Genomic DNA, 14,947 nt, shown 5'->3' with positions numbered 1-14,947 from the left:
GCGCCCCCCGCCACCCTGAAAGGGAATAAGCGGTAGAGGATGGATGGATGGATCTCATGACACACTATCTGTTTGTAATATGGCTTTTAATTTTTTGCGGCTGCAGACAGATTTGTTTTTGTATTTTTGGTCCAATATGGCTCTTTCAACATTTTGGGTTGCCGACCCCTGGCGTAGTGGGTAGAGCAGCCGTGCCAGAAACCTGAGGTTTGCAGGTTCGCTCCCCACCTCTTGACATCCAAATCGCTGCCGTTGTGTCCTTGGGCAGGACACTTCCCCCTTACCCCCGGTGCCGCTCACACTGGTGAATGAATGATAGGTGGTGGTCGGAGGGGCCGTAGGCGCAAACTGGCAGCCTTGCTTCCGTCACTCTACCCCAGGGCAGCTGTGGCTACCAATGTAGCTCACCACCACCAGGTGTGAATGAATGATGGGTTCTCACTGATGGACGTTGTGGAGAGGCGGAGCCGACGGTCCGACGGCGGGGCGGGGCGTGCTGGAGCCTTGCCCAAAATGGCGGCAAGGAGGCGGAGAATGCTGCGTAGCGGAGAGGCGGGGCGTGCCGGGAGCGACGCTGCCGCAATCTAAGTCAGGTGCGTGGCTCACACACCGGGAAACGATTAACCCATCTCCTCATGCTGTATAAAAGGGGAGAAGGAGGAGAGATCGCGGGAGGAAGGAGGAGAGTCCGCAGCGCATGAGAAGCGAGAGCAACACAGAGCGCAAGACGAGAACGACGACGACGGCAGCTGAAAAGCAGACCGGGAACAAACAGTGGAGGAAGGAGCTGAAAAGCGATCTGAACAGCAGCCAAGCTTTATTGTAAAATAAAGAAGTCAAACCTGCTCAAAAGTATGTCCTTCCTGGGTGGTCCATTGAGCCCGCACGACGACAGCAAGAGACTGTCACAGACGTATTTTTGATTCCCAAACTAACAACAAAGGTCAAGCAATACACTGCAGAGCGGGTAACTTCCCTCCACTGTGTGTTGGGCTACTTCTAAATCACTAGAAGGGACGAGGAATAGCTTAACATGCTTTACTACACACCGTATGACACAATAGCTAACTGCTAACAGCAAGCTAGGTCTACTAAATGTAAACAAACGGCCAGATTTATACAAATATCGACTGTAACGATACCATGGACAAAAGCCGTAAATAGTGGATACTTCAATGATTACATCAATATTTTTTGTTATCACAGAATTATTTTTAGTTTTTGTTATTGTTTTTAAACTGTGGAAATACATCCCTGGACACAGGAGGACTTTAATTATGACCAAAGTATGACCCAATATATGCAATAAAAAACTATATTTAATGTATTATAAGATTTACGGTTTAAATAAAACCAATAATGAGATATTTTTTGTGGTTCTTTTATTTTGAAAAGGAAAAGTATTAAAAAGTATTCAGAAATTAAAAGTAAAATATTGGAATGGTAGTATACGCCCACACTTGCTTTTTTTGCTTATAATTGGACGACGGAGGATTTTGGAATGATTGATCGATTGATTGATCGACTGATTTGCCAGCAGTGGGAGGAGGTTGAAGTAGAAATGGTTTTGTGCTTAATCATGCCTAATTTAGGCCAAAAATATGGAGAATATATGTTAAAAATGTATGATAAGAGTTACAGGCATCCTCTACTATGAAAAATAAATGAAATAAAAATAAAAATCTGTGTTAGAGTGAAGCCGCAAACTTCAATGTGTAATGTGGCGAGGGATGACTGTATTCATGAATGACATCAAAATAAAAGCATCCCCATCACACAACTATCACATAAAAGAACATAATGTGGGATTTTCCATTTCAAACATTTCTATATTTACAGTAAAAAAAGAAAAAAAAAAGTCTGCTTTTGATCTTTACTGTCTGAGATTCCACAGAAGATGAAGGAAAAAAAAAAAAACTGCCGTCTCTAAAGTCCTCAATCCCGAGCGCTAAACGGCGGCTCTGTTGCGAAGTCGTTCGGAGAAGGAAGCACATGGCGGCCATATTTCCCACAGGACCTGAAAGCAGCGCGAGGAGCTTGCAGCTGATGCACAAACAAACATTGTCATCCAGAGCAGCTAAATATAGAAGCAGCAATTGGACGCTGCTTGCTACCTACCCCACCCCTCCCCCCTCCTCCTCCACACCCTACCCCCTCGCCGCTCGATGCTGCGATTAGCCCCGATAAACTGACGGCGGACGGCCTGGAGCGCGGCGCACACACCAGCAAGACCGCCGCCATTATGCCTGCCTCCTTGACCTCCTACCTGACCGGGATGAGGCGACCCCGATCTCCGACGCCGTTTGAGGAGGAGAATGAATTAGAAGAAAGGAGAAAGGATGGTGGCGAAGTAGGACAGCGCGCTGGGGAGGCCTTCCTGTCCCAGATCAGTCGTTAACCGGCGGCGGGAGAAGAGTGAGCGAGTAAACCAGATGGCTAAATGTGGAGTTATGAACCACTTTGCCCCGCGAGCGCCCCAGCAAATATAGGAAGGAAAGTCGAAGCGCCTCAACCAAATAAAAGCAGCGGCGACGTCGTCCGCACGCTGATTAGGACGCCATCGCCTTCTTCCCACGCCCCTCCAAATAATCCAATAATGCCAACTCATCAACTTTTATCTGATGATAAATCTTCTCTTTGAAAAGCCGCAATGGAGATTTTGGTACCCCCACCCAGCAGGCACAAGACATTGATGCAATATTGATTATACGTACATGTCCTCTAAAAGTGACTTTGAATCAACGTTGCAAAATAGTTGGATTTGTAAATTGAGACAATGTTAATGTTTAACAATGGATCCACGTTGTTGGTTGGGAAATGACCAAATTTCAATGGTTTGAATCAACGTCAGAGCCCAACTTTGAACAAATGTCGTTGAAAAGCACATTGTTATAACGTTGTATTTGTGTTGTAGAATATTGCTTGGGAAATTACCAAATTACAATGGTTTGAATCAACGTCGGAACCCAATATAGATTAAAACGTTGTCAAAAAGCATGATGTTTCAACGTTGTATTTAGGTCGTAGAATATTGGTCGGGAAATCACCACATTTCAATGGTTTAAATAAACGTTAGAACCCAACATTGATTAAACGTCCTCAAAAAGCATGTTGTTTCAACGTTGTACTTGTGTTGTAGAATATTGGTTAGGAATTGACCAAATTTCAATGGTTTAAATCAACGCCCGAATCCAACATTGATTAAACGTCGTCAAAAAGCATGTTGTTTCAACATTGTATTTGTGTTGTGGATTATTGGTTGGGAAATGAACACATTTCAATGGTTTAAATCAGGGGTCACCAACACGGTGCCCGCGGGCACCAGGTCGCCCGTAAGGACCAGATGAGTCGCCCGCTGGCCTGTTCTAAAAATAGCTCAAATAGCAGCACTTACCAGTGAGCTGCCTCTATTTTATAAATTGTATCTATTTACTAGCAAGCTGGTCTCGCTTTGCTCGACATTTTTAATTCTAAGAGAGACAAAACTCAAATAGAATTTGAAAATCCAAGAAAATATTTTAAAGACTTGGTCTTCACTTGTTTAAATAAATTCAGTTATTTTTTTACTTTGCTTCTTATAACTTTCGGAAAGACAATTTTAGAGAAAAAAATACAACATTAAAAATGATTTTAGGATTATTTTAAATATATACCTTTTTACCTTTTAAATTCCTTCCTCTTCTTTCCTGACAATTTAAATCATTGTTCAAATATTTCTTTTTAATGTAAAGAATAATAAATACATTTTAATTTAATTCTTCATTTTAGCTTCTGTTTTTTTGACAAAGATTATTTGTGAAATATTTCTTCAAACTTGTTATGATTAAAATCCAAAAAAATATTTTGGCAAATCTAGAAAATCTGTAGAATCAAATTGAAATCTTTTTTCAAAGTCTTTTGAATTTCTTTTTAAAATGTTGTTCTGGAAAATCTAGAAAAAATAATGATTTTTCTTTGTTAGAAATATAGCTTTGTCCAATTTGTTATATATTCTAACAAAGTGCAGATTGGATTTTAACCTATTTAAAACATGTCATCAAAATTCTAAAATTAATCTTAATCAGGAAAAATCACTAATGATGTTCCATAAATTCTTTTTTACATTTTTTTCAAAAAGATTCAAATTAGCTAGTTTTTCTCTTCATTTTCTTCGGTTGAATTTTGAATTTAAAATTTTAAAGAGTCAAAATTGAAGATAAACTATGTTTCAAAATTAAATTTTCATTTTTTCTGTGTTTTCTCCTCTTTTAAACCGTTCAATTAAGTGTTTTTTTCATCATTTATTCTCTAGAAAAAACTTTCCGTAAAAGGGAAAAAAAATGTACGGCGGAATGACAGACAGAAATACCCATTTTTTTATGTATATATAGATGTATTTATTAAAGGTAAATTTAGCAAATTGGTTATTTCTGGCAATTTATTTAAGTGTGTATCAAACTGGTAGCCCTTCGCATTAATCAGTACCCAAGAAGTAGCTCTTGGTTTCAAAAAGGTTGGTGACCCCTCAATGTCAGAACCCAACATTGATTAAACGTCGTCAAAAAGCATGTTTTAACATTATGTTTGAGTTGCTCAACGTCAGAACCTAATACAACAAGTTCTCAACGCTGATTCAATGCCTGCTTGACATGTGACTCACAGGAACTCCCTATGTCCCTCGTACAGGTTCCCATTGTGGTCTGCTGCTCCTGAAGAACACAGAAGGATCAGCAAACATCAGCTGATTGGGCCTAGAGACTCAAACTATACCGTGGACAAAACCGAAACCGAAAGTGATCTCGTCCCAAGACAGAAGGAGAATGATATCTTTGGTTGGACCGTGTATGCCGACGTCGACTTAAGCGGTATAAGTTGTCATTTTATATTGTATTCAAAACCAATACAATATTTAGATGTTGTTTACCTCAAGTTTGGAAGTGTCTCAGGCATAAAAATAAATCAAAATAAGTTTTATGTTGTTTTACTTATTATTTTGTTATTCAATGAACTTCAAGTCTATCTGTCAATATAAAGTGCTGTTAAACAATTTTTTTATGCCCTTTTTGTCAAAGAAAACATTCTTCGTGGTATAAACACATAGCTTGCAAGAATTTAAAGTGGAATATTTGATGTGAGGTAATTGGAGCCTTAAATAGGTCAGTAAGTCATAACATTGATTCTAATTCATTATTATTTTTGATCAATGACAGTTAAAAAATAACCCACAACATTTTTGGGGATCCAAAACGGCCCCACTCATAAAAGTCTTTAAAATAAGTCATACATTTTCACAAAAAAAAATACTAGATCAATGGCTCTCAAAACTGTTTTCACAAGTACCACATCAGAAAAAGAAAATGGCTCTCCAAGTATCACTAGAAAGATCAACACTAAAATATAGTAGCATAGTAGGCCTAAGTATTCATTAAAAACAAGGCAAAGAATTTATTTAACAAGTATATTTTATATGCTGCTCACTGTAACATTGCACACAGTTTGAACAGTAACACTGAGTTTGAATATAGGAAAATAAAACACTGTACTTCAATGACGTGATTATTTGGCGTACCAATAAATGGAGCTAGCGTACCACTAGAGCAGTGGTTCTTAACGTGGGTTTGGTGAGTCGGCCCCAGGGGTTCGGCGGAGGTCAAAACACACCCGACTCATCGTGTAAATACAAACTTCTTCCTATCGGCGTGTTACGGATATGGCAACAGCTGATTGATTTGCAGGTGTGTAATTGGTTGTGAGTTTATTCACTGTGTTGCTTTTGTTGTTTGAACAAGGTGATGTTCATGCACGGTTCAATTTGTGCACCAGTAAAAAAAACATGGTAACACTTAAGTATGGGGAACATATTCACCATTAATTAGTTGCTTATTAACATGCAAATTAGTAACATATTGGCTCTCGACTACTCATTAAGTACTTATTAATGCCTATTTGGCATGGCCTTATTATAACCCTAACCCTGTAACCCTGACCCTAACCTTAACCAAATAACTCTAAATGAAATCTTTATTACTTAGAATATGTTCCCCTAGTGTCCAAATAACTCTAAATTGGTCATGATCTGTGGTCTGGATTATGTTTTTGTTATTTTTTGGAAATTTTTTAGTTCCTGTTTGCGGTCTCTTGTTTTGTTTGGTTACCATACCGACTTATGATCATTCTGTCATGACGGAGGGGTCGCAGCTTACAGCGAGGTTTGTTCTCCTGGGATGCAAACGGACTATTCCGGACAAGGCTTGCAGGTAGGAACATATTTATTAACTCGATAAATCTTGGCAGGGCATGAGGTAAACAAACATAAACCATGGCGTGGAACAAACACAAAACTGTGGCATGAAACAAACAAGGATAAACTATGGCTTCGAACAAACACGAAACTGGGGCAAGAAATAAACAAGACTTTCGTGGATACAGCATGAATCGAGCAACATGAACTGTGGTATCGCATGAAAACAAGCAATGACGCCAGGCCGACTGACTGGCAAATAGGGTCGTGATTAGAAACAGGTGCGCGGTCCGAACACCAGAGGCAGGAGAAAATCATAAGTCATATGGTAAACAAACAAAACAAGGGAGCGCAAACAGGAACTAAAAGAGTCCAAAAACTAACAAAAAAATAACAAAAACATAATCCAGACAACAGATCATGACAAAATTAAGTCTTTGTTGCTTAGAATATGTTCCCTATAGTAAAGTGTTACCAAAAACATATAACTTTGTCTAGAATTTGAAAAAAAAAAACATAAATTTTTCACTAATGAAGGGTTCGGTGAATGCGCACATGAAACTGGTGGGGTTCGGTACCTCCAACAAGGTTAAGAACCACTGCACTAGTGGTACATATACCACAGTTTGAGAATCGATGCTTTAAATCAACTTCATATTTATCCGCCGATTAAAAGTCTATTATTTTTTATGCTTTTTGTTTTATGCCCTTTTGGTCAAAGAGAACTTAGTTTTTTACATGGCAAACACACAAAATATGCAATATTTCTCACAAAAAAAAACATTTCAAAGCGGACTATTTAATGTGAAGGAATTGGAGCCTTGAACAGGTCAATAATTCATAACATTGACTTGAATTCATTATTTTTTTTAATGACAATTTTAAAGGAAAAAAACTGCCTGCGTGGCAGCTTTGTGTTAGTAGAGTCAACATTGCAACTTTTTCTCCTTACGTTTGCTCTTTTATTCCACTTTTTTTAATTCTCTGTTCGTTTTTTTTAAAACATTATTTTAAGAATGTGCCGCGGCCCTTTAAAAAAATATCTACGACACGGGTCTCCTTGGTGGGTCAAGGTTTGGGAGTGTGTAGTGAATTATTCCCATTCTGAAAGTGTCCCTTTTCTGACCACCAATCAACACGCTGCGTTAGGTGTAACTCCGCCCCTTTAGCTGCCGAGTAACCAAGAAAGTTCCCAAAAAGTGATTTGTTGCCAAGGTTATCCCAATCCGATATTAATATCGGCTATCAGGCCGATATCAGCAAAAAAAAAAAAACAAGTATCGGCTTGTATCTAAACGGTCTCATACAAGCAATGTCCTCCAATGAGCCGTGTCAAGTGACTTCATTTGTACCTGAAGGTAGATTTGTTTTGCAGAAGCACACCATTTATTCTACTTCAGTCAAATCATTAACACAAGTTAAACATGCTAGGCTAAAGGCCACCAGGAGCTGGCAGTTACACGACAGCTACGCGCAAAATAGCACACAAGGTAGACATGCATATTAATCATTAAACAATATTGCAGTGTCGAACAGCACATTTGTCAGTATAAACAAGTATCAAATAATGTTAGTTGCCTATTCCTTACACATACAAAGTCTCAAAGGCAGAAGTGTATTCAAAAAGTATCAAACGGGTCCGCATCATTCAACTAACAGCATCAGGATCTTAACTTCATATTTTTTTTTAACCAGAATTAAAATTACTGGTTCTCTGACTCATTTAATTTGATCAAATCTTTTATAACATTCCTCACTGCAAAATAGTCAAAGTATGTATGATTCCTGCTGATATCGGATATCAGTATCGGCCAATATTCAAGGGCTGTAATATCGGTATCGTATCAGAATTGACAAAGCTCAGTGTCAACACTAAATTGTGCTGCTTGTTTGTTGCACATAGATTAGTTGCAAGTTGTTGTTGATGTAAACAATCTGCTCCTGTCGAGCAAAAGATGCTAAAAGTTGCTAATGAATTCATCGTCACATCCAGGAATCAAACCATCTGCTCGCCATCTGAACCAACAGAAGACGTTCTGGAGTGCTCATCGCTCATCAGTCCACTTTTCCTCAGCCGACCATCAAATAACCACATTAGCAAACGCGTCTGAAATCCGACTCAGAAGCGAAAACTGACTCATAACAAACACTTGTCACTCGTCAGCGTCAGTGTGGCCAAAACACTGAGGACATGGTGAGACATGGTGGGACATAGTGGGACATGGTAGGACACGGTGTGAACAATGTGGGACAAAGTGGGAGAAAGCGTGAAGTAAGCGTTGACAAAGTGTAAGAAAGTGTGGACAATAGGGGACAAAGTGTGGACAATGGGGGACAAAGTGTGAGCAAAGTGAGATAAAGTGGGAAAAAGTGGGGAAAAGTATGGACAAATTGGGACAAAGCATCGAGTAAGTGTGGACAAAGCATGGACAAAGTGGGACAAAGCGTGAAGTAAGCATTGACAAAGTGTGGACAAAGAGGAACAACAGGTGAATAATGGGGGACAAAGTGTGAGTAAAGTGTGATAAAGTCGTAAAATGTGTGGACAAATTGGGACAAAGCATCGAGTAAGTGTGGAAAAAGTATGGACAAAGTGGGACAAAGCGTGAAGTAAGCGTTGACAAAGATGGACAATGGGAGACAAAGTGTAAACAAAGGGGGACAAAGCATTGAGTAAGTGTGGGAAAAGAGTGGACAAAGTGGGACAAAGCGTGAAGTAAGCGTTGACAAAGAGGAACAACATGTGGACAAAGTGGAAAAAAAGTGTGGACAAATTGAAACAAAGCATACAGTAAGTGTGGACAAAGTGTGGACAAATGGGGATAGTGGAACAAAGCATGGACAAAGCGTAGACAAAGATTGGACAATGTGGTACAAAGTGGGACAAAGTATGATGAACATAGTGGACAAAATGGGACACAGTGTGGACAAGGTGGTACAAAGTGGGGACAAAGTGTGGGCAAAGTTTGACGAAGTGTGGACAAAGTTTGACTAAGTGTGGACAAATTTTGCGCAAAGTTGGACAAAGTGTGGACAAATTTGTACAAAGTGTGGAAAGTTTACAAGCAAAACTTTAGCAAGGCTGCTAATATTCAGTCAAGTTTACAAGCAACGTTAACAGTTAGTAATGTTTACAAGCAAAACAGCAGGGGTACAAAAGTTTTGTAAATTAAAGTTTAGCAAAGCTGCAAACATTTAATAAGCTTTCTGAACAAAGTATAAGCAAGGTTGCTACAGATTTGTAAAGTTTACTTACAAAACGTCAGCGAGGCTGACAACGTTTTGAAAAATTTATGAACAAATCTTCAACAAGGTTGCAAAAGTTAAGTAAAGTTTTCGAGCCAAATTTTTGCAAGCTGCTAATGTTTTGTAACGTTTACAAGCAAAACATTAGCAGGGCTAACTTTGTAAGGGTCAAAAGCACAACCTCAACAAAGCGTAAACAAGGTTGCTGACATTTTGAAGAAATTACGAACAAAACTTCAACAAGGCTTCCAATTTTTAGTAAAGTTTACGAGCAGTTTACAAATTTACGAACAAAACTTCAGCAAGGCTGCTAATGTTTACTAAACTTTAAGAACAAAACGCCAGCAATGCTGCTAACGTTTAGAAAGTTTATGAACAAAACATTAGCAAGGTTGCTAAACTTTAGTAAAGTTTACAAAACAAAACAGCCAGGCAGCTAATGTTTGTAGAGTTTACGAGTAAAGCTGTTAACGGTTACTAATGTTAACAAGAAAAACTTCAGCAGGGATACTCACGTTTTGTATGGTTCACAAGCACAACCTCAGCAAAGTTTGCGAAAAAAACGTAAACAAGGCTGTTAACGTTTTGAAGAATTTACGAACAAAACTTCAGCAAGGCTTCTAACGTTTAGTCAAGTTTACGAACAAAGCCTAAGAAAGGCTGCTGACGCTTTGAAGAACTTACGAACAAAACTTCAGCAAGGCTTCTAACTTTTAGTCAAGTTTACAAATTTACGAGCAAAACTTCAGCAAGGCTGCTAACATTTTGTAAAGTTTGTGAACAAAACGCCAGCATGGCGGCTAATGTTTAGCAAATTTTACGAACAGAACTTCATCAAGGCTGCTAACGTTAAGTAAAGTTTACGAACAAAACGTCAGCAAGGCTGCTAACATTTAGTAAAATTTACAAACAAAACATTAACAAGACTCCTAACGTTTAGTGAAGTTTACAAGTAAAGCTGTTAACGGTTACTAAAAAAACGTCAGCAAGGATACTCTTGTTTTGTAAGGCTCACAAGCACAACAAAGCGTAAACAAGGCTGCTAATGTTTTGAAGAATGTACAAAAAAAACTTCAGAAAAGCTTGGTAAAGTTTATGAACAGTTTACAAATTTATAAACGAAACTTCAGCAAGGCTGCTCAAGTTTAGTAAAGTTTACGAACAAACGTCAGCAAGGCTGCTAATGGTTAGTAAAGTTTACGAGCAAAATGCCAGCAAGGTTGCTAACGCTAAGTAAAGTTTAGGAACAAAATGCCAGCAGGGCTGCTAACGTTTAGTAAAGTTTACAAACAAAACATTAGCAAGGCTGCTAACGTTTAGTAAAGTTCATGAGTAAAGCTGTTAAAGGTTATTAATGTTAACAAGAAAAACATCAGCAAGGATACTAAAGTTCTTCAAGGTTCACAAGAACAACCTCAACAAAGCGTAAAGGCTGCTGACGTCTTGAAGAATTTAGGAAAAAAAACTTCAACAAGGCTTAACGTCAAAAAGCATGTTGTTTCAACGTTGTATTTGTGTTGTAGAATAATGGTTAGGAAATTACGAAATTTCTATGGTTTAAATCAACGTCAGAACCCGACATTGATTATACGTTGTCAAAAAGCATCTTGTTTCAACGTTATATTTGTGTGGTGGAATATTGGTTGGGAAATGACCACATTTCAATGGTTTGAATCAACGTCAGAACCCAACATTGATTAAACGTCATCAAAAAGCATGTTGTTTCAACGTTGTAAGAAAACCGTCAGCAAGGATACTAAAGTTCTGTAAGGTTCACAAGCACAACTTTTACAAAGCATAAACAAGGCTGCTAATGTTTGGAAGAATTTACGAACAAAACTTCAGCAAAGTTGCTAGCGTTTAGTAAAGTTTACAAGCTAAATTGTTGCAAGGCTGCAAATATTTAGTAAAGTTTTCAAAAATAGCTTAAACAAGGTTGGTAACGTTTCGAAAAATTTACGAAAAAACATCCGCAAAGTATCTAACGTTGAGTAGCTACATTGTTGCAAGGCTGCTAACGTTTTGAAGAATTTACAAACCAAATTTCAGCAAAGTGGCTGGCGTTTAGTGAAGTTTACAAGCTAAAACGTTGCAAGGCTGCAAACATTTGGTTAAGTTTACAAACAAAGCGTAAACAAGGCTTCTAACGTTTTGAAGATTCACGACAAAACTTCCGCAAGGCATCTAACGTTGAGTGGGGTTTACATGCTACATTTTTGCAAGGCTGCTAACATTTGGTAAAGTTCATGAGTAAAGCTGTTACAGAGGTTACTAATGTTAACAAGAAAAAAATCAGCAAGGATACCCACGTGTTGTAAAGTTCACAAGCACAACCTCACCAAAGCGTAAACAAGGCTGCTAACGTTTTGAAGAATTTATGAACAAAACTGTAGCAAAGTTGCTAGCGTTTGATAAAATTTACAAGCTAAATTGTTGTAAGGCTGCAAACATTTATTAAAGTTTCCAAACATAGCTTAAACAAGGTTTGTAACGTTTTGAAAAATTTACGACAAAAACTTGCGCAAGGCATCTAACCTTGAGTAGGGTTTACAAAGTACATTTTTGCAAGGCTGCTAACATTTGGTAAAGTTCATGAGTAAAGCTGTTACAAGGTTACTGATGTTAACAAGAAAAACATCAGCAAGGATACTCATGTTTTGTAAAGTTCACAAGCACTAACCTCACCAAAGTGTAAACAAGGCTGCTAACGTTTTGAAGAATTTACGAATAAAACTTCAGCAAGGTGTTTAGCGTTAAGTAAAGTTTACACGCTAAATTGTTGCAAGGCTGCAAACATTTTGTAAAGTTTACAAACATAGCTTAAACAAGGCTTCTAATGTTTAGAAAAATTTATGACAAAACTTCCGCAAAGTATCTAACGTTGAGTAGCTACATCGTTGCAAGGCTGCTAACGTTTTGAAGAATTAACGAACAAAACTTCAGCAAAGTGGCTAGCGTTTAGTAAAGTTTACAAGCTAAATTGTTGCAAGGCTGCAAACATTTAGTAAAGTTTACAAACAAAGCGTAATCAAGGCTTCTAAAGTTTTGAAAATGTATGACAAATTTCCGCAAGGCATCTAACGTTGAGCGGGGTATACAAGCTACATTTTTGCAAGGCTGCTAACATTTGTTAAAGTTCATGAGTAAAGTTGTTACAAGGTTACTGATGTTAACAAGAAAAACATCAGCAAGGATACTCACTTTTTGTAAAGTTCACAAGCACCTCACCAAAGCGTAAACAAGGCTGCTAACGTTTTGAAGAATTTATGAACAAAACTGTAGCAAGGTTGCTAGCGTTAAGTAAAGTTTACAAGTTAAATTGTTGCAAGGCTGCAAACATTTAGTAAAGTTTACAAACAAAGCGTAAACAAGACTTCTAAAGTTTTTAAACATTTACGACAAAACTTCTGCAAGGCATCCAACGTTGAGTAGGATTTAAAAGGTACATTTTTGATAGTCTGCTAACATTTGGTAAAGTTCATGAGTAAAGCTGTTAAAAGGTTACTAATGTTAACAAGAAAAAAATCGGTAAGGATACTCACATTTTGTAAAGTTCACAATCACAACATCAACAAAGCGTAAACAAGGCTGCTAACGTTTTGAAGAATTTACAAACAAAACTTCAGCAAGGTTGCTAGCGTTTAGTAAAGTTTACAAGCTAAATTGTTGCAAGGCTGCAAACATTTAGTAAAGTTTACAAACATTGCTTTAACCACGCTTCTAATGTTTAGAAAAATGTACGACAAAACTTCCGCAAAGTATCTAACGTTGAGTAGCTACATTGTTGCAAGGTTGCTAACGTTTTGAATGATTTACGAACAAAACTTCAGCAAGGTAGCGAGCGTTTACAAAATTTTGCAAGCTAAATTGTTGCAAGGCTGCAAACATTTAGTAAAGGTTCCAAACATAGCTTAAACAAGGTGGGGAGAGACGGAGCCGACGAGCCGACAGCAGGGTAGGACAAACGGCGGTCCTACCCAAGATGGCGGTCAGGGGGCGGAGTGTGCGGCGGAGCGGAGAGGCGGTACACGCTTGGAGCGACGCTGCGGCAATCTAAGTCAGGTGCGTAGTTCACACACCTGCTCTCAATCACTGCATCTTCTCCTGCAGCATAAAAGGGGAGAGGGAGGAGCAATCGGGGCAGAAGACAGAGGAGAAACTGCAACAGATGACGACGACAAAGACGACGAGAGCAACCAGAGGACAGATGGAAGACGCAGCCACCGGCCACCGAAAGGTGCGCGGAGACGAGCAGGAAAAGAGGTCGTGCTAGAAATTGACGCGACCAACTGGGAGTCAACACTGTTTGTTGAAAGAATAAACGAGTGTCAAACCTGCTACAATGCGTCTTGCATCGATGGTCCCTGCAACCCACACGATGACGGCAGGAGACCTGTCACACAAGGTTTGTAACGTTTTGAAACATTTACGACAAAACTTCCGCAAAGTATCTAACGTTGAGTAGCTACATTGTCGCAAGGCTGCTAACGTTTGGTAAGTTAGCGAGGCTGCAAAGGTTTTCCTACAGTTTACAAACAGAACGTTCGCAAGGCTGCTAACACCCCGCGTTACATCAACAATTTACAGCAGGGGTCTCAGACACGCGGCCCGCAATTGGCCCGCGAGACGTTATTTTGCGGCCCCCACCTTAATATGAAAGTGTAATGGCGGTGCGACCCGCAAGTTTTATATAAATGGCGCTTGACAGCATTGTGTTATTTGGGTCCAAAATGGCTCTTTCAACATTCTGGGTTGCCTACCCCTGCGTTAGTGGAAAAGCGGCAAGTGAGTGAAAGCGACAGAGATGTTGCCATGGAGACAAGGGTTTTCTTAAGTGCCTGGCTGCAGTCACACTGCGACACCTGTCCGTCAGTAATAATAGTCCCCGATAACCTGGACCAATTCAAATTGTTATTTTTTTTATTGTTTAATTTGCATTGCCTCACACGATGACCACTACATATATTTCTATATGACGCCGTCACTTTTTTTGCGCTCGCTATCCAGGTACTTTACTATTATCCACCGACCACCGTGTTGCTGTAGGGAGGAAAAGCGTAACGACACATTGCGGAAATAACATTATTCTTCGTGCGTCGGATAAATACAAATATATTTTACAACCCCAAACATGTCATTTTCAAAGCTTGCAGTGAAGAAAAGGGTTAGTGATGAGCAAAGACAATTCCAGGAAAAGTGGGGGATGCAATATTTCTTTGTTGAGCACAGGGGCGCCCCGATGTGTCTTATTTGCACAGAGAAAGTTGAGGGATACAATGTGAAAACCTCATTACACAACTAGACATGCTGAGGAGTATGCAAAAAGTTTTTAAGGAAATCTTTTCTCTCGGCCCAGCCTCACCCAGACTCTGCATCCAGTGGCCCCCAGGTAAAGTGAGTTTGAGACCCCTGGTTTACAGTGTAAAGTGTAAACTGTACGCATCATGTCAATTATCCACACATGCCAAATGTCACACCTCC

General features: G+C 39.1%; 1 protein-coding gene and 1 long non-coding RNA gene across 2 annotated transcripts in view; one reads left to right on the top strand and one right to left on the bottom strand.

Moving 5' to 3' along the window:
• Positions 1 to 14,947, bottom strand: part of shank1 (SH3 and multiple ankyrin repeat domains 1) — a 201,159-nt gene that overhangs the window by 185,302 nt on the left and 910 nt on the right.
• On the top strand, positions 2,168 to 4,953 carry LOC133555659 (uncharacterized). The gene is made up of 2 exons (XR_009807356.1): positions 2,168 to 2,415; positions 4,666 to 4,953. It is a non-coding gene; the product is annotated as an uncharacterized LOC133555659 (long non-coding RNA).

The sequence above is a fragment of the Nerophis ophidion genome, linkage group LG07 (genome assembly GCF_033978795.1).
Source record: "Nerophis ophidion isolate RoL-2023_Sa linkage group LG07, RoL_Noph_v1.0, whole genome shotgun sequence".
Lineage (NCBI taxonomy): Eukaryota > Metazoa > Chordata > Actinopteri > Syngnathiformes > Syngnathidae > Nerophis > Nerophis ophidion.
This window is presented reverse-complemented; position numbering and strand designations above follow the sequence as displayed.